The sequence below is a fragment of the Episyrphus balteatus genome, chromosome 4, assembly GCF_945859705.1.
Source record: "Episyrphus balteatus chromosome 4, idEpiBalt1.1, whole genome shotgun sequence".
NCBI lineage: Eukaryota > Metazoa > Arthropoda > Insecta > Diptera > Syrphidae > Episyrphus > Episyrphus balteatus.
Window position 1 is genome coordinate 67,719,807 of NC_079137.1, and position 19,756 is coordinate 67,739,562.

The following is a 19,756-nucleotide window of genomic DNA, read 5'->3' on the forward strand; positions in this document are numbered from 1 at the left end:
TTTTGTGGTCTGGAAAGCTGAGTATTGAGATTTGCAGTGCTAATTTGGACTTTGTTTTTATTCCCTAAAGTTTGCTTTAGGAATTTCTTGGATATTTGATAGGTTGCTGATTTCTTAACAACTCGGACTTTAAACCAATTAGCTGGAACTTTGCATCATCAAATTACAACAGCTACATCAACGACCTTAAACATCAATCGGTTAGTCGCATTGGATTTCTCAAAGTGCTTTATATAACACTCTCTCCTCCACTCCACTCCATTAAAAGTATTTTTCAAGGTTCAATGGGGCTCAATTACTGATTTTTGAGGTCATTGGATGACGCTTAGTTGGATTTTATAAAAATTCAATTCAACTATTAAAATTCAATAATAGCGAAAAAATAACACTTAAGCAGTGTGCACTGTGCACTTGAGAGCGACCAGCGAATGAAATTTTATGTATTTCTTAAGCATTTTGTTTTTAACAAAAGATGGACTAAATAGTTGTAAGCTAACCAAGTTCTCCTTCTAAAAAAAATAATAATTTCTAAATTAAGAAAAAATGAGAAAAATTGTTCGTACGAAATATTTTTTTGTTTTAGAAATTAATTTTTTTTTTTAAATGTATAACATGGTTAACTTGCAAATATTTACTCCAGTTTTTGTTAAAAAAAATTACTTTATAAACCCATAAAATTTCTTTGTTCGTTCATTCGCTCATTGAGCACAGTGCTAATTCTGATAGTCGGCCCTAGCGAGGTTTCCGTCGGAGCGGAAAATTCTCCGATTTCATACGAAATTTGCTTCGAGGTGTGTTTCCGACAGGTAAAAACTGTCCGATTCGGATGATATCGGAAAAAATTCGCTCCGACGGATTATCTCACTAGGGCCAAATATGTATCAACTCCGTTTCTGAGAAAAAGTGCAATAAAGATGCAGTTTTTTAAGGACGATGCAAACCAAAAACAAAATTGTTGGCAATACGATAAATCACGTTTGTTTTTATACCAAAACATTTGGTACAGGTGGATTTATTTATCGCCTAGTACCCAAAAAGTGAAAAATAAAATGGATTTTAGTACATATTTTTGCTGATGGCTGCATTAAACTTTCATATTTAGGTACCATATTTTTGGTATTAGAGACGGAAGATCTATTCTTTTGGACATCCATTTTCCATTTACATTTTAATACGTGGAACTCGTAAATCTTATCGATTTCGAAAGATGTGTTTTTTTTTTAAAGAGGTTTTATTGTTTACTGACATTAGGGTGGTCCAAAAAATATTTTTTTTTTTTTTTTTTCAGAGTAAGACAACAACTTTCAAGTTATTTTCAACTTAAAAAAATACAGTTTGATTTTTTTTTTATTTTTTCCACAAAAAAAACTTCATACTTAACGGGAAATCCAACTAAATTTTATCTCCTCAATGGTTTGCGTTTGAAAGAAACCCCCATTTTCCATCATTCTACTTTTATATAGACTTAAAAGCCTAAATTAATTTAACTGAAAATTAAAGTGAGTCACTCTATATCACTTTCTCTAATGAAAAACAAAAGTCACGCAGTCCTTTAACCTTAACATACATAAATATATCAACCCAAAATCCACACAAAAGCCAACCTCTTATACAAAAAATGAAAAATGATTTCTTATCAACTTTTTCTAGCCAAGGTCTTTTGATGACTTTTTAAATGAATTTTAATCCTAAGGTTCTTCATCAAATGAAGTTATAGTCTATTTAATAGACCCGAGCTCCAGAGCAAAAATAGAACAAATTCGTTCAAGACTTTTTATTGGCGATTATGGTTCCTTGGCATACAAGAATACTCCAGCCAAAAGTGCTACTAAATCCATTGGTGCATTTCTGAGAAAACGGCAACACTGGTCGGTTTTCAGTTTTTTTGATTTAACTCGAAAACCAAGCCTGACTTTGAAATTGTTCAAAGACACTTTTCATAGCAAATTAAATTTTCTGTCAAGTTAAGATGGTTAAAAAATTTTAAAAATTATTTTTGACTAAAATTCTAACCTAAAATCAAAGAAAAAAAAGTTAAAAAATTGACAATTTTATTTTTTTTTACTAAATCAAGGGGCATTTTGTGTCTGTAGCCGGGACGTCCAAACTTTGTACTAATGAAATAAAGTAGAGGTAAAATCCTTTGATAATACGTAATTTTTAATTTTTTTTGTCAAGAAACAACTTAAATGTACCTATTCAAAAACTAGCACTTTTTCTAAATTTTTGACTTTTTTAGTGAAATGCAAGTTTTTAAAACTCGATAAAATCCTATTAATTGGTAACTTTTAGACTTTTAAAGTAAACATACTTCGAGGGATTGATTTAATATAAACTAAATATGACAAACAAAAAAATTTATTTGCATCCTTATGGCCTTTTGTGCAATTTTGTGTATGTGCATTTTTATAAATACGGGTCGAATGGATGGACGGAGAGCCATTAGCTTTGGTCTATTGCATAGAAGAACATTTAATACCAACTCATTTACTGTTTTCAATGGCCTGAAAAACAATTCTTGTAAAATCCGCGACCAACGAAAAGTTTCTCTTGAAAAACGAAAAAAATACTGTAATGAGTTTGAAACAAAATAGCTCAGGCAAATTAGTAAATCAAATTGCACTTTTCGCGGGACAAATTTTTTTCATGGAACGTGTTTAGGTGAATGTCCTTATCGTAAAAGTGAATTTTTTGGGATGATAAGATATCGGGAACAGCCGCCATCTTGGAAAAGAGGTTGGTGCCGTTTTTATTTTATAACTCCATTTTTACTCATTTAAACCAAAAATGTCCGAGGATAGACTTATTCACAATTAAATTATCTAAAAAATGATATACAAATGAATTCCGTGAGTTAGTTAAATTCAATTTTATAGTCGGTCAAAGTCCAAATTCTTCTCGCAAGGTTAAGACAATATGATATTTTTTCAAATATCTGAAGAACTTTTGATTTGTTTGGGATTTTCTTCAAGAATGAATTATAGCACTTTTGATTATCTATAAAATGAGCCCTTTATCTAAACTGTAACCAACATAATGTATAAGCCATCTAACGTCGAAGTTCACATTCTACTAGTCAAAAGTGAGAAAATAACAAGTTTTCTTCTATTAGACCGAGCAAATTTTTGAAGTGGAGGTATAACCAAAATATAAGTAAACAGTTTTTTAACTATATTCGTCTAAATATTGAATTCAAAGTTTGAAATCTTTAATGTTAACCTTTATATGGTTTTCGAGGTTTTAAATGAAGTGAATTTTCCAATTAACGTGAATAAGCTAAAGTGACACTATTTAAGATTCTAAATATAAGAACTGATGCCCTGTCATTTTTCCAAAACATGAACACCTCAATCTCAGCATTACGATAAGTATAACTCAAGATATGAGGTGTGTAAGCCGTTACCTTTTCGAGACTATTGTGTTTAATTTTTGATTGTTTATTTGAACTATTGAAATCCCAAATAAGTTCAGTTAAAAAATCGTATATCATGACCTCGACGTTTGGTTGCTTCTACAATGTGATGGTTACAAAAACAATAAAGGGTTCATTTCATAGATAATTAAAAGTGCTATAATTCATTCTTGAAGAAAATCCCAAACAAATCAAAAGTTCTTCAGATATTTGAAAAAATGTCATATTGTCTTAACCGAGCGAGAAGAACCCGGACTTTGACCGACTATAAAATTGAATTTAACTAACTCACGGAATTCATTTGTATATCATTTTTTAGATAATTTAATTGATAATAAGTTTATCCTCGGACATTTTTGGTTTAAATGAGTAAAAATGGAGTTATAAAATAAAAACGGCACCGACCTCTTTTCCAAGATGGCGGCTGTTCCCGATATCTTATCATCCCAAAAAATTCATTCAGGACATTCACCTAAACACGTTCCATGAAAAAAATTTGTCCCGCGAAAAGTGCAATTTGATTTACTAATTTGCCTGAGCTATTTTGTTTCAAACTCATTACAGTATTTTTTTCGTTTTTCAAGAGAAACTTTTCGTTGGTCGCGGATTTTACAAGAATTGTTTTTCAGGCCATTGAAAACAGTAAAAGAGTTGGTATTAAATGTTCTTCTATGCAATAGACCAAAGCTAATGGCTCTCCGTCCATCCATTCGACCCGAATTTATAAAAATGCACATACACAAAATTGCACAAAAGGCCATAAGGATGCAAATAAATTTTTTTGTTTGTCATATTTAGTTTATATTAAATCAATCCCTCGAAGTATGTTTACTTTAAAAGTCTAAAAGTTACCAATTAATAGGATTTTATCGAGTTTTAAAAACTTGCTTTTCACTAAAAAAGTCAAAAATTTAGAAAAAGTGCTAGTTTTTGAATAGGTACATTTAAGTTGTTTCTTGACAAAAAAAATTAAAAATTACGTATTATCAAAGGATTTTACCTCTACTTTATTTCATTAGTACAAAGTTTGGACGTCCCGGCTACAGACACAAAATGCCCCTTGATTTAGTAAAAAAAAATAAAATTGTCAATTTTTTAACTTTTTTTTCTTTGATTTTAGGTTAGAATTTTAGTCAAAAATAATTTTTAAAATTTTTTAACCATCTTAACTTGACAGAAAATTTAATTTGCTATGAAAAGTGTCTTTGAACAATTTCAAAGTCAGGCTTGGTTTTCGAGTTAAATCAAAAAAACTGAAAACCGACCAGTGTTGCCGTTTTCTCAGAAATGCACCAATGGATTTAGTAGCACTTTTGGCTGGAGTATTCTTGTATGCCAAGGAATCATAATCAGCAATAAAAACTCTTGAACGAATTTGTTCCATCCAAAAGGGTCTATTCAATAGACTATTAACAAGTTTATGAGCTCAATATAAATGATCAATTTGAAGATAGATTTTTTCAGAACAAATAAAAATTCTTTTTTGTTATCATTGAATCAATAATATACATGGCTCTTCTACTTGACCCACCTGAAAATACTCCAGAAACTCTTATCAATAAAACTTCAAATAATGCCAATATTCCTATCTCAAATATCATAAATCACATTAGTTTAGATATCTGCTATACCATAAAACAGCTAAACTGGTTCCCTATCCACATGCTATTGTATAAAGTAAAAAAAATATAATATATTGACAATAAAGCAAACAAAATATTTAACTCAAAAGAATGCAATTCATTAATATCGAATGTCATTCAACCAATAACACCTTATACACTTTTCAGTGTATCGCGGTCGTCGTCGTCATTTTTCCAAAGGAAATTTTTTCGAGTAGAGTTCCATATTCCACAGCAGCAAAAAAAAAAATACACATGACTTCCTTACGTGACAAGGCGTCTTAATTAGATGTAAACCAAATAACCTTGTATTTAGTTTAAAAGCCTATTTATATTTGTATAGATACAAAAAACAATCATATCAATGCGATTACGTCGTCGTTGTTGTTGTTGCTGATTTTTATTTCATCAGCGATAGGTAATTTGTTTTTTTTTCATTTTGTTTGTCTCGAAAAATTAAAAAAAAAAAAAAAAAAACAAATCACTTGTACATTTTTTCGAGTCTTATCTTAAATTCACCCTCAGATCTATAATTAAAGAACTTTGCTATATAAGCTGATATATTGTTGTTGGTTGGTTATATTCTTATTGACTATCCCATTTTTTTTTATTGTTAAAGAGAATTTTGATAATCATTTTTTATATAAATTGTTTTTTTCCTTTTTTTTTTGTTCAATGCCATCAGTTTTGTTCTACTATGGTAACAATAAAAATGTTGTCAATCCATACGAATAAAAAAAAACAACACTCCCATAAGTTTTCTTTTTTATCAGAGAAGTATTTCCGTACACACTTCTCCTCGTGTTCAAATACATTAAAGTAAAAGAATTAAATAACAACGATAACAAGTTTCTACTAAAAAATTACTTATGTAGAGAGAGAGCATGGTAGACATTTAAATATTTGGGATCCTAAAAGGATTCAATATTCCAATCACGAATCCATTTCACTTTTATTTTGATACAAAACACAGTTGAAAATAAAAGGAGGTCATTGATATCGAAATGAGAACGTGATGAGTTCGATTAGATAGATATTTACAACTATTACCAGTTTTGTGAAGTTGTTTTCATTAAAGAAAAATGCCTTAAATAGACAGAAAATTCACAACAAAGAAAATAAGTCTGAAACTGATAGATAGTGATAGTGATCGATGCACGGAGAATCTTAAATGCAAAATTTGGAGGCGTTTTTTTTTTTATTTAGTCGTTTATGACATTCATAATGGGGCTGATTTTATCTAATGACTCATGCAAGAAAATGGTGATAAGTGTTAGCTGTCTGCATTATAAATAATAATTAATTGGCCTTTGTTTATATCACTTCCAAAGAATAACATTATTCTCAGAAATGATATAAAAATATTGGCGAAAAATCTAAATTAATCAATATTTTAATTTGAAAACCCACTTCATTTTTTTTTTTGGAAATTAAAATTGGATTTTAATGATTACACTGCGGTCAACAAAATTTAACTTTTTTTTTGCCACAAGGACCAAAGAATATTTTTCTAGTAGTTTTTGGAGTGCTGAATCCGAATCTGAAGTCAGAAAAATTTGATTGGCCCCCGTTTTTGAAATATCACCGTTATAAAATGATAAAAAAATTTCATTTTGGCTGTTTTCGAAGTTCTGTTTTTATGTGGGGTAATTCATTGTAAACAAATTTGTAACGGTGATGATAAGAACAGATATTCTTGCTTTAAAAACTGTTTAAATTTTCCCGATATCCCTTTTATTGCTCGAGATATCTTAAGTTTCAGTTAATAAGCCAAAGAGAAACTAAACTTAATCTAAAGTTTAAGTCACTGGTCACAGAATTTTTGCCACAAGAACCAAAATATACTTTTCTGAAGGTTTTTGGGTTGCTGAACTCAAATTCTGTTAGCCTCCGTTCTTGAAATATAATTTTTTTTTGCATTTTATAACGGTAATATTTAAAGAACGAAGGCTAATAAAATTTTTCTGACTGTGAATTCGAGTTCAGCAACTAAAAAACCTTCAGAAACGTATATCTTGGTTCTTGTGACAAAAAAGTTTAATTTGTCAAATACCGCTACTTAAATTTTAAATATCTCGGGCAGCAAAAGAGATATCAGGAAGATTTAAACATTTTTTGAAAGAATAAAACTAGTTCTTATAGGCACCGTTACAAATTTATTCATAATGAAATACCCCACATAAAAACATATCCTTGAAAACAGCCAAAATGACGTTATTTGACATATTGTAATGGTAATATTTCAAAAACGGATGCCAATAAAAATTTTCTGACTTCAGATTCGAGTTCAGGACATCCAAAACTACTAGAAAAGTATATTTTGGTTCTTGTGCAAAAAACCTTGTTGACCCCACCCGGACAAATTTAGCCCAAAGAATTTCTTCCGGCAGAAATATGAGTTCTGTCAAATGAGAAGTTGACGTATGTCAAACAAATAAATAAAGATGAAAACAAATCAAACTGTAGTGATTTTTAAATTGAATCGCATTTACGTGTTTTTTGCATTAAAAAAGTGTTAATGTATATCGAATTAAGCATAAAATATGAAATTGTGTTGTATAATGGTGTTCAACTTGTTCCAGACTTTTTGGCAGTCTTTCGTAGTTTTATTTCCCACTGAGAGAATTCTCTCCCAACTCTCATTAATTTGACAGACTTCCTAATTTAGTGCACAAAAAGTCTGGAACAGACCTATTATGTACTCTAGAAAATATAATCGTTTTGACACCTTTGGCGATCAAAATAACAAAAACGAAATGCAATAGAAAATGCGAACTGTGAAAAACGAAAGATGGCTTCCGTTTTCTTTTTTACAATATGTGTCTCCTGTCTTGAATTAAAATATTTTACGAATTACTTAATAAATACTCTTTCTAGAGTAAGTTCACTGTGGTGTATGCGTAACATTTCTTTTTTTTTTTTTGAAATAAACATAAAATCAAACTACATTGATCTTCTGATAAATGTCATCTGAAACTTTGCATGTAAAAGTAAACATCGCAGATACTGACTTGAACACATTTTTTTCTAATACGCATGTACCCTTAATTATGAAAGTGGGCCAAATTAATGTTTTTTTGTTTGTTTCATTTAAAACCATGTTAATAATTTTATTACTAAGGTTATATGGTATTTCTTTACTCAACAAAGTGAAGCTCAATTTAGCTTCCAAATTAATTTATTTTTACTAATAGTCTTATGCTCGTTATGACTGTTTTTTTGTTTTCTTTTGCAGTGACTAAGTCAATTTTCTCGAGGTTTTCGATATTTTGATAACGAATTTGGCATTTGAATCAGAAATTCTGTATTCCATTCCATTTCGAAAATGTTGGTAAACACTTAAAAAGTCATATCTCGGAAAAGGTAAGATTTTCGAGTTTTACGGGAGTTTTTTTATTTTCTAACGTTATCTGATGACTTCTTTTGTGACTTCTGATTCGATCTCAGGACAGTAGAAACCTTTGTTTTCAAATGTTTTTTTGATTTCTGTAACAAAGAAAAAAAAAATAATTTAGTTGACCAATGTCATTATATGGGATGTACAATTCTACAAATAATCTCGTTAAGGCAAACAAATTGACATTTTTTTTTGTATTACATTGAAAATATTGTTGAAAATGGATATTATGGTAAGTTGTGTTAAAAAAAACAACAAGTAGCTTTTGATAAAAACAAGCTAAATTCAATAGTGGATACAATTTTGACAACGTAGGTATATTTGTTTATTTTCTTATTCAATGTTGATATTTGAAAAATTATACTGCGGATAACTTTACCAAAAAACACACACCTTATAAAAACTTTATATCTTGCATTTTAAATGAACCTCAACAATTTTGCTGGCATCCAGAACTGGTTAATGCGTAAAAGTAATTAAATGGAATGACAGCATAACAAATAGAAAGTAGTTAGTACTAATATTCTGATTGTAAGGTTAATGAAAGCAATTAGTTGTTTCTAAAAGTGCAATAATAACTGCAGTCATTTTTGACCAATGCAAATAAAATAATATAAGCTCCAGTTTTTCTAAGAAATTTTTTAAACGCAGTGTATTCATTCATTATAATTTTTTTTAGATGTTTATCAAAGTCTTAATAAAATAAAGCCTATCTTTATCAATTAGCATTTAGAAGTCTTTACTCCCTTCATAAAAACAATCAATCTTTTCTCAAGATTCATTACCCCTTCATGTTAAGCTATGTTAATATAAAAAAGAGAATTAACTAATAATTCACGCTACTGACAGCTATATTGACAGTATATATTGTACATTCGTTTGTTTTATCTGATATTGTATTTACCTTGGCAAGCATTCGTCAATCTTCTAAAGACCTTCAACTTGAATTTCAATTACAATTTATTATCATGCGAATCATTAAAAACACAAACTGGATCCATATAAACAACCCATTTAAATGAATGCCTTTTGATTAATTTTATTATAGAGCGAATATTGTATGAATATTGTAATGCTTATTGATTTGTTAAGAATTTTCACATATATGTATGAACATTTATGTTTGAGTATATCATGATGTATCGTTTGGATATCTGTATCTGATAAGAAATTATATGGCTTTTATTAAACTGGGGCGCTGTCATACTTTTGATTAATTGCGGGTAGTTACACCTTTACGTTTACAGTATAGTAAGTTGAAGTACCTACTTTAAGTTTGAAATTTTATTTCGAAAGATACTTTAGCTATCTTAAAATTTTTCTCAAGGGAAACATGGCAAATGAAAGCAGCTACATGAGAAACCTTGTAAAAAAAACTAAAATAAGCACCTTCAACAATTTTCACGAATCTGTTTGTATCTTTTCTAACTCAAAACCAACATTAGAATAACCTGTTCAAAGCTTGCAGAGTAATTAATTTGAAAACCCTAAACTAAAAGCCTTTCTAAAATTTCTTAAAAGTTTTTACTTCTATAGAGTTTCCATAAAGCTTGCAAACCAACAATAATACTAGTTTTATCGAAGTTACTTTGCAAATACAAAATATTTAACGCCTTTTCAAATGCGAAACCTGATATAAATAAAAATACTGATTTTTATTGCAGAGTGTGTCTATTGTCTACTATAGAAAACAAGTTAATTAGAAATTATACAATATCAATTCAAAATGTCCCACATAAAAGTAAAAACTTTTCCGCTGGTTGATTTTCTTTTGATTGCATTGTTACATTATGCATACATTCATCAATTGATAAAATTACTATACAAACAACATTTATATCAATCGTGTCAAATAGAGAGTATAGACCTGAGACCTCCATCCCCCATCAGCCTTACTCTGTAATGGCATTCAGAGAAACGGTGCCAAGGTCTCTTACAGTCATTCATCTTTGATGTTGTCCCTCCAAAAAGTTGTAATATTTATTTTTTTTTTTGTTAAACGTTACAGAGCTTCTCAATGCACAAAATCCTATACACAGAAATATAAAATAAAAATACCAAATACAATTATAATCAGAATCACCAATGAGTGTAATGCGGCATGAAAAGTCGTTACCCTTGCGAACGTACGATCATTGACTTACTTCCAGTCTCGTTATTCTTCGATGTGAAGAATTACAGTCGGATACAAAAGTTTGTTGATAGAATTTTGTCAGTGATATAACAATAGACAAAAGCTATAGGATTACACAGTCAACAAGAACATCGGTCAACGCGTTGACTCTCTGACGTAAAAATGACGTCAAAATCTTTGCCAAGGAGTTCATCAAAATGTTGTCAACGCGTTGATGGGTACGATGTCGCTGTTACACAGTTTTGGATTGTTGACAGAGTGAAGATAAATCGGCCTTATCACGAATTTCATTCGTATCGCAATTTTTTACGGCTCCCGAAAAAACAATATAAAATTTTCCATTACGAATCGTACCAAATTTCCGATACGAATGGAATTCGTGATAAGGCCAAATGTTTTTATTGACGTTAGAGCGTCAAAGCGTTGACGGTTGACCTATTTCGTTGACTGTCTAATCCCAAATTGAAAGCACAATTATAAAATACTTTACCGATCTTAAGCTGATGTCAAACCCGAACGAAAAGTTACCAGAAGTAATCGTTTAAAAAAAATAACCATAATGGATTTTGGTAGAAAACTTAAATAAATGCAAAACGCAAACCGTCCGTTTTCTGCTGGAACCTCGTAAGTACATTTTTTAAAAGATTTGTTTTTTCTCTTAAACATTGCTCTTAAACTTACAAAAAGAATAGATAAAAGGGTTTTAGTTTAGAAAAAAAAACTCAATCAATATATCTTAAATATAACTTGATTTCCTTTTGTTCAATTCATATTTTTAATTTCAAGAAAAATGTATATTTCTTTTAAGAACAGAGCAAAATTTTCTGGAGAAACGTGGTTCACGCAGAAACGGGACAAAATGTCACTTCGAATTACGTATGTTCAAGCTGTTTCAATCGATCTTTGCTAATTTCGCGAATGTTAAAAAAAAATTGGTTTTATCTGTTTATTTGAAATTTCATAGTTTTAGTTTTTAGAATATTTTTTCAGTATTGGAATATATTTAAAGTCGCCAAATTGCATTCGAATCTTAAAATTTCATATTTAAAATGGCGACTCTAAATTTAATGGAGAGTGTATTATTTGGCCTTAAATGAATTTTCTCAACCAAGCCTCTTAGGGCCATTTTTTTCATTTGGAGTTGAACATAACTTGAGAATTTTTAATATAAAAATTCTCAAGTTATGTTCAACTCCGAGTGACAAAAAGTGGCCCTTAAAGTTAATCATAGAAATCTTTTGTACCTACTTTCAAAAAGAAGGAAGTATTCAATTCGTCTGTATTTTTTTTTTTTATGTTTGTTACCTCATAACTTTGGACGGAATGAACCATTTTTGATAATTCTTTTTGTATTAGAAAGCTGGTGCCTTCAGTGTGGTCCCATTTTAATTTCGTTCAGTTCTGACTATAGGAACTATTAGAAAAACCATAAGACCCAGTTTTGATCCATGGATCGGTCGGTTTTGTTTTTTTGATAAAATGAATTACTTTTTTTTATGTTTGTTACCTCATAACTTTGGACTGAATGAACCAATTGGAAAGCTGGTGCCTGCAGTGTGGTCCCATTTCAATTTCGTTCAATTCTGGCTATAGAAAAACTACATATGAGAAAAATCATAAAACCCAGTATTGAACGAAAATCGAATACAAAAAATGTCAGCTAAAATTTAGCGTGATTTGTGTACTAGGCTTTAACCTGAAAAATTACGTGATTCTCATTGAATCCACCCAAGAAGCGATTTTGCTCCAATTGTTATGGAGTTGATATGTTGTATAAATTCTCGTTAACTAACAAAAAAGAGCAGAACCATAATTTACATCAGAAACACTGTATCGTATTGTAAGATAATCCGGAAAGATTTTGAATGCTTCAAAACCGATGATAATTCTTTAATGAATAAAATAAAGAAAATAGGTCTTAAATGGGTGCCTTTTGGTATTATAAAATTAAAGCAACTTTATATATAATTTTTAAAAGAACCAAGTATGTAGTTTCAATTTAGAAAAACTCGATGGGACATGGGAGTGTTTGACAATAGCCTTACTAAAATTCGTAAAATGACGTTTGCTAAGATCATAAAAATAACAAAAATATATATTACCTATTTGTGTTAGTTGTTTTTTCTCCAACACTGTAAAGTAGATGAGATGTTGCACGCCATTCACATTCTTCTAATGTATTCCAAAGTCGAATAGCAAAAAAAAATCTCAGATGATAGAGAATTAATAGACAGCTCACTGACAACTATAACTACAGGACTTGATCTTCAAGCAATATCATCAGTCGTCTGTTTTGGGAAACAAACAAGGTTATCCACTTTTGAACTAAGTTTTAGAGGCTAAAGGCTTTTTATTTATTTAGTATATACTTTGGCTGGTGTACATTATGACTAAATGAGTGATTGTATTTATTATTGATTTTGTTTTGCTCATTTTTGGTTTATTTAGTTAAAAAAAAAAGAAATCTTAACCAGTTTGTTTCTGCCTTAGAGAACTTTTAGAACGTTTTTATTTAAAGCAATTTTTTTTGCAGTTTGTATAAGCATTCACTATTTGTTGGTCAATCAAGAAATATCTTGTTGATGCTGCTCAAGAAAAACAACATCGAAATTTTAATCTTATTACTTCAAATAAAAAAAAAGATGTAAAAAAATCTTATACAATGATCATTTATCACTGTAAAAGCCTTTAGGAAATATTCTCAGAGAAATTATTGGTAATTAAGAAAATGAAACTTTAGAATTTATTCAAACGTAAAGTTGCAATAAAAGTAAAGAACTTTCTCGGAATGAATGAAAAGATACTTAATTTTGATTTCCTAAAATTTTCCAAAAAAATATTTATAAATACAGAAAAATATATAGGTACTATAACAACTTCCTTGGTGGAAATTAATCAATAAATAAATAGCAATTTCAACCAATTAAACACAATTGAATCAATTATGTTTCACACATTCATATGCCATCAACAAAACACAATAACAATAAAAATTTAAAAAAAATTGTTGTGACTTGTGATTCAAACGAAGAAATAAAAATCATCACCCGCATATTTATGTACGTCTTGAGTCTATGATGTTGAATAGAATCAATTTAATTGAAACATATGTATATAAAAACGATGTGTGGTCGGAGTTTTTGCAGGTTGTCATAAATAATAATTGAAAAGCTTTCTTTTCAATAAATCATTCAACTTTCAAATTAATAGTTTTTTAGTTTTTTTTTGTTTTTTGTTTTCTATTTTATAGGGTAAATTTTAAGTTTTTTGTTTAACACTCTTGTCGATCAATCATGAGATGTATATTTTTGTAAACTATCAATCAAAACTTTTAAACAGCGACATTAATTGGAGTTACTAAGTAGAAAGCATTTTTCAACGTACTTATTTGTTATCAATTAAATGCCAAATTTCATTCTTGTTCTACCCCTTTGTATATCGAGAGTATAATTGTAAAATTAAAAAAGAAAATATGTAAATATATTTTAAACTTAAAAGGTCACTCGGGCGTATGAGTGCTAAAAAATCAAAATTTCTATTTAAAGGATTATATTGCATCAGAGAACAGAAAAAATGAATTCTTGTAGACAACATAAGCACCTCTTTATCTCTGTTTGAAATGGCTTTGCAATACTTAAAGTTTTCGAAGGCAATCACAGATTTTAGTTTGAATTTAACAGAAAAACATTAGAGTAGAGGTGTGTGTTGAATACTAGCCGTGTTTTATTGGCAACTCAGTACTTAACTCAGTAAAATTTTGCACAGGAAACAACAACAAATGATTGCTAAGGATAAACAAAAGTTTTTTATTTGTTGGTTTACAGAAAAAAATTGTTTCTACACTAATAGATTTTTGACCATTCAAATATAAGTATTATTAATAAATAAATAAAAGTAATCAATTGTTGTTGTTTAGAGCAAAAAATGTTTACTCAGTAAAATACTGAGTACCAATAAAACACGGCTACTGTAAAACATCACAAACGGTACATCTCATAAAATATTAACAGGTTTTACACTTTCTCAACCTCATGTATGTATGTCTGTCTGTATAAGCAGCTACAGCCTCAACGGATGAGTCGTTGAACATCAAACCTACCTGCGGAGGAGCTTTTGAAATAAAATTTTAGGACCAAAAATAACGGTACAATACCAATTTCGTAAAAGTTTAATTTTCTCGAAAGCGACTCAAAGAATTTTGATGATAAAGTTCAAATGTAAAGCAATAAGGTCTATCTTTTAATGATAATAGTTTTTTTATTTCGAAGATCATGATTCTGATTTTTCCCCAAACAACAAATTCAGTTTTAATGAAATTGTCTTCACTATAGCCCAAACGAGATAATTTCGCAAAATATCTCGTTTCGAATGTTAAATCTTATAGGAAGCTATTTCATTTGAAATTGAAACTGACCTTATTTGCAAAATTATCTCATTTAAGGCTTAAGTGAACACAGGCTATTAATATACCAGTGATGGAAAAAATAATAGAAACAACAATTTATACTAAATGAAAACTTAAATAACTCCACTAATGTTAAGTTTTGAACCAACAAATTTTTATATTTATAAGCTCTTTAATAGTGCAAAAAAATTGAACACGACCGACTCAGTTGGTATTGCCATGTTCAAAGAAGAGATCCTGAGAACCCCGTCAAAAAAGCAATATCATATAACGTTCCAACACGAAATAAAAAGAAAGGTAGGCCTAAAAACTCCTGGTACAAGCAAATGCAAAAACACCAGCATTCAGTTGGCCTCAGAAACGGAACAATACAAAACCGGGAGGCTTGCCGCCGATTTCTGAGGTCAACCCGGCGAACCCCACAGGCGGATCTCTAGTGTGAAGCAGTAACGTGGGAAGGTTATGATCCCCTCGACATCGAGATCATAACAGCGCCGAGAAAAAGGAAGAAGAAGAAGCTCTTTAATAGTGCAACAAAATAGTGTAATAGCTATATTGCTACATGTTAACAGCTTTTGGTTTACTATTTCCAAAACAAAATGTTTAAAAATTGTAATTTCTGTTGGAAAAATAATAGAAACAAGTACCTAATTTTAATTTTGTTTTTTGTTTTCTAAATATTCATCCTAATAAAAGAAATCAAATTTTATACTTACTTTTTTGGATTTAAAATTCATCTTTTTTTAATATAAATTTATCAAATATAGATACAAAATGTTTTAAAATGTTTAGCAACTTCTAACTCTTACAGCAAGTTCGTGTGAACCAGTTGTGCATTTTTAGACTTTATCAAATAAAATACAGCAGTGCAAACTTTTACATATTAACCTTCATTTTATAAATGAGCTTTAATCGCATAGATTTTTTGCGCTTTTTTGCCGTGAAAAACTTTGTTGGACCAAATTTAGACCTCAATGCATTTTGTATTAATTAGGAAAAATAATGAATATAAGTACATTTACATTTGGAAAGTTTAATGTTATTATTTGTTGGTTGTATCAGTTTGAAATAATTTTGTATTCCTGTTCCTATATGTTTTGGTATATTTTTTAAAACTTACTTTGTTCAACATTTTTATAATGCATAGCGAGTTTAAGAAATTGTAAATCTGTGTTTTTTGTTCAATGCAAGAAAAAGTTCCACATACGCCACAGTGACCCCATTCGAAATTTTTTTTTTTAAGTCTGTATATCTTGAAAAATTCTCATTCGGTATTTGGGATTGAGATATTAAACGCAAAAATTAAAACAACTTAGATTGTCATCAGTTTATATCTGATAAGAAGGACTATGTGCGTAGATATCATAACTCGTCAACTTCAATCACGTCAAGATATAATCCTACTGAAAAGTAAAATAATCTCAACATGTGGTTAAAAAGGTTTTACATATGTATGTTTGATAAGGGCTTTAAATAAGTTTCTGACCTTTATGCTTTAAAAAATATACCTATTCATAGGAAATAAAATGCACGACTGGGGTCGCACGTACTTGCTCTTGCAGTTTTCGAGAAATTAGCAATATCGTATTTTTTTGTATGGGAGGTATACGTTCTAAACGAGATATAAAAAAACAAAAAAAAAACCAACTTTCAGAATTCCATAAAAATCATTTGTACCAAATTTGAAGAAAATCCATCCACGCGTTAAGGCTGGTGGAAATGTGTACAGATGGACGTACAGACGCACAGACGCACGGACGGATTTGCGAGACCCACTTTTTTGGAATTCTCCATCATCGTAATGTTGGTTTTGATTAAAACCTCAAATTTTTTTTTCGACACGAAACCAATACCTTGCCCTATAGAGCAAGTAAAAATCCAATCAACCCAGTCAAAACAAAGCATATATGCGATAACGAACGAATAGATATATATTATAAAACGGTTTATTTTTACTAAATTTCGTTTAAAGTCTCGTGTTTACCTTTATACTCGCAAAATACTTAATCTGTCTGACTGAAATCTAACTGACCCATTTTTTTAAACATTTAATTTTATGAACAGATGCACTTTTTGTAGCATATGGTGTTCTTAAAGTATTATGGGATATCTTCAAGCAAGTACAAGTGTTTTCGTTTATCAAATCAAGTGCAATGATTAAATTACGCATTTTGAAAAACAAAAACATTTCATCAAGTAAACAAAATCAGTAATTATTAAGTTAAAAGATAAATAATATCACTTGAGGACAATCCCAAGGTAGGTGAAAGAGCAGTTTTTATCTTTAAACATTTCAAAAAATAAAATCGCACTTCAAAATAGGGTAATACATCATTTGTTTTATTTGTATGTATATTTAAGCTCAAACTTTGTGAACATCAAGTTTTTATTTAAATTAAATGTAAATGTAAATGTAAATGAATAAGATTTTTATAGGAAGAAAAGTTGAAAACGTTTGTTTGGAAAGAAACTAATTTACTTTTTTCATATATGTATGTCTCAATTGAAATTTGGGTACGACAATGTCTGTCGAATCAGCCCACTAAAATGTTTAATAACATATAATATTTATACTAGTTTTTGTTTTCACTATTTTAATTTTTTCAGCCCTATCGGGAGTTCCACGTGAACAAGATTCCACCGGGAAAAATTTAGTTTCAATTTTTCCCTATTGTGAGTTCGGGGTGAAAAGATGTTCACGCTCGGACATCTCTCGGTATTTTCATCTTTTTTTCAGGTAATATGCGAGGTAGTCGACAGTGTCCTCTCACTTAAATTTTGATGCCGAACAGAAAAAACTTGTTTAGCGGAAAATGTAAATTCCCTTACGATGCCTTTAAAAATTCCGGGCGAATAAAAATATTCCGGGTGAAAAACCTTCCACGTGAAACTCCCGATAGGGCTGATTATGATTTAATTTTCTGCTGTCCATTTGGTAAAATTTTTATTATTTTTTTTTTTTTTTTTTCAATTCAAATTATTTGTTAGTTTACCCTATAAATTGTAAAACCAGTTGGCCTGCGAACATAATGTAAATAAATAATTAAATTTTTATTCTGCGCCTTTTGCTTATTTATCTAATCAAGCAGATGAATCATGGAGATTTTTTGTTTACAAAACAAAAACAATTCTGCAGACTGAAGTATGTTCATAATTGTATGGTTTGATAATAATTTGTTTTTGATTGAAATGTATGATTTTTTTTTAAATTTTATTCTCACTTGAATCTTAAATTAATTGTTAAGTGCAGAAAATTTAGAGAAACGTGTTATTGGTTTTTATAATTTTTATTTTTATTATTATTTTCAGGGTTGTCGACATGAGTTTTATATGTTTAAAGAAACGTTACTGTTTGGTTTGGGGGGTGTTTTAGCATACGGATTTTGTATTGAAAAAAAAGTAAATATTATTTTTCCTTTCAAAATATGTAGGTAATAAAAAAGGATACGAAAAGGATAATTCGATTTCAAAAAACGACATAAAATATGCACCAGCAGGTTTGTCCCAAAATTGAGAGTTAACTATGCAGATTTTTGGAAGTTCTAAGGGAATCTAAACTAAATTAAGTATCATTTCTAGAATCGCCTTCCCGAATAAGATTGATATCATATTTTTATTATTCAGATTTTTGGTTAAAAATCTATCAAATATGTTGTTGAAAGTAGCTAAGTTATTAAAACATAATTTTGAGTTCCACTTTAAAATTTTTCACCCGAAATATTTTTTTCGCACGGAATTTCGAAGGCATTTAGAGTTTCAACCGAACTTAATTAACATTTCCCCAACTATTGTGAGCATTTGGACTAAGGTCATTAAAACTTTTATTTTAAACTAGTATGTTCCGCTAAAATGATCAGGCCTATCATGAGTTTCACGTGAACATGATTCCCTCCGGAAAAATTTAATTTCCTATTGTGAGTTCCGGGCGAAAAGTTGTTCACGTTCGGAAAATTTCCAGTATTATGAAATTTTGTACAGGTAATAATTTATCGGTTGGTCTTTTATCACTTAAATTTTGGTGTAGAACAAGAAGCTAGTTTAGCACTGGGTGTTTTCATAAACGTCTGCCTAACTTAGGCCTGCGTTAGTCGTGTTCATAAAGTCAGATCTGCGATCGGACTAACTTAGTCCAACTGCAGTTCTGCTGTTCATAAACGTCAGTATGTCGTCAACATCGGGCAGATTGCGCAGCCAAAATTTTATTGCTGCAGAACTCAAGAAGAAAGGAGATGGCACATTTTTCTATGGAGCTTGGGCCCAGTGTGTTCACTAACGAAATTGGTATCAAATGAAAGGTGACGGTAAGCACATTACGTGGGTAAAATATTTTCAAATTCGTTAGTGGGGTTTTGGAGATATTTGAGTTTGAAGTTTCGGATTTCACAATCAAGATTTCAGCTAATTTTTCGAACAATTGATCGTAGAATGCGTAATAATGGGTGTACAGAAATAATATTGGTATCAAATAAAAGGTATTTCTCTTGTCTATAAATCTGTATCAAAAGTTTTTTTCTTTGTTAAAAAAAATAATACATATTAGGTATTTACTTCTCAAAAGGTGATTTTTTTAAGCGAGGCATTTGGCACATCGAAATATCAAAATATTCAGTGGTGACATGCACTTTTTTTTTGTAATTTTTCGATAGCTTAATGTGTTACCTTTAATTCTATATATAAAATAGTTCTATAAAACATACAAAAACCTTATAATAAGCAAAATACACAAAAACGCGCTGAAATATGCCTATTAAATAATAAGAATAGAAACTATAGTTCAGTCAATGGG

At 29.8% G+C, this 19,756-nt stretch overlaps 1 protein-coding gene across 1 annotated transcript in view; it reads right to left on the bottom strand.

The window, feature by feature from the left end:
* Positions 1-11,364, bottom strand: part of LOC129917724 (glycerophosphocholine phosphodiesterase GPCPD1-like) — a 38,181-nt gene extending 26,817 nt beyond the window's left edge. Inside the window, exon 1 of the mRNA XM_055997802.1 lies at positions 11,359-11,364. The gene's annotated coding sequence lies outside the window, so the exon portion shown is untranslated. The remainder of the gene's footprint in view (positions 1-11,358) is intronic.
* Between the last annotated feature and the right edge of the window lie 8,392 nt (positions 11,365-19,756).